We start from the raw sequence: 1,402 nt of genomic DNA, 5'->3' as shown, positions 1-1,402 counted from the left end.
ATTTTCCCATCACAGTATTGTTATTAAAGATATTGATCACTACAGGAAGTGATCCCATGTGCTTTTTTAAGTCAGTCAGTTACCTTGAGTGTGAGTTGGGATTATGTCTGTGAATGCTGCATACACAAACTCAGAGGCAGGGATAGATCCTACCTGTGACAGACAGGAGTCTAATTCTGTTTTTTTCTTCCTTATCTGGATTTTTAAAATGTTCATGGTGGTCTTGTACCACCTTTAACCTTAATTACGCAAAGAGAATTATCCTGACCATAGATTAAGTAAATAATTGTATATTAAGTTATAGCAATATTATGAGTGTAGCACTTTATGTAGAAAAGGTGGCCTCAAGAGGTCTGTGTGCAGAGTCCCTACTTTACAAACTCCTAGGAGGGCTTGCTGTGTGAAGGCCTGCTATGCTGTGCTAAAGTTCATTCTGGAAAGTGGGGCCAAGGACTTTGAGGTTGTGGTGTCTGGGAAGCTCCGAGGCAAGAGTGCCAAGACCATAAAGTTTGTGGATGTTCTGAAGACGACAGTGGAGATCCCATTAAAGACTGTGTTGACACTGCTATGTGCCATATGCTGCTCAGACATGGTGTGCTGAGTGTCAAAGCAAAGATCATGTTGCTCTGGGACCCAAGTGGTAAGATTGGCCCTAGGAAGCCTCTGCCTGCCCACATGAGCATCATGGAACCTTAAGATGAAGTTCTGTTCACCACTCCCATGTCAGAACAGAATGGTGGGAAGCCAGAGCCAGCTGCCATGCACCAGCTAGTGCCTACAGCTTAACAGGGTTTTGGCAGCTGCATCTGGAGACTGGATGTTGCCCTGTAAAGATATTTAATAAAATATTTCATAAAGACATAAAGCCTGACTGGATTGTGTCTAGTGTTCATCTGACTGGGTTATGTTGGCCTTTAAAGGGTTATTATCATGTTTATTTAAGCTGGAGGTCTTGAGCAGAGCTGACCAGAGAAGACTTGTGTCAGTGAAGGCTGGTGGCTATAGAACAGCACCTGACTCTGTAGTTCAACTGTACAGGGTTAGAAGAGCAGTTTGTTTTTGATGCTCATGATAGAGCCCAAGTACTTGCACATAGTAAGCATACAGCATGCCTTGTATTGTTGAACTATGTCCCCAGTCTGTAGCGTTATATGTGTGAATTTTCCTTGCTTGTAAGAAATTTTTGGCAGGTCAGCATGATGGCTCGGTGGGTAAAGATGCTTTTTAATGAAAGCTTGTGCATCATGGTATGCAGTTAGCCCTGTCTATAAAAATAAATAAATAAATCGGCCACTGTGTTTTGCCACACTGTGTTAAGTTTTAGTCTCTGCATCCCTAAAGTAAAAAGGGAATTTCTGATGCCACTGATTTAAACTTCAGAAGTTTATGGATTGTAACACTG

General features: G+C 42.1%; 1 pseudogene; it reads left to right on the top strand.

Moving 5' to 3' along the window:
- The first annotated feature begins 311 nt into the window (after nucleotides 1-311).
- LOC128105111 (40S ribosomal protein S3-like) lies at nucleotides 312-786 on the top strand (annotated as a pseudogene).
- The last annotated feature ends 616 nt before the right edge of the window (nucleotides 787-1,402 follow it).

This window comes from Peromyscus californicus, unplaced genomic scaffold (assembly GCF_007827085.1).
Source record: "Peromyscus californicus insignis strain IS unplaced genomic scaffold, ASM782708v3 Scaffold_9__1_contigs__length_137607984, whole genome shotgun sequence".
NCBI classification, from domain to species: Eukaryota; Metazoa; Chordata; class Mammalia; order Rodentia; family Cricetidae; genus Peromyscus; species Peromyscus californicus.
The sequence above is the reverse complement of the archived record's forward strand: the minus strand, read 5'-3'. Positions and strand labels throughout refer to the sequence as shown.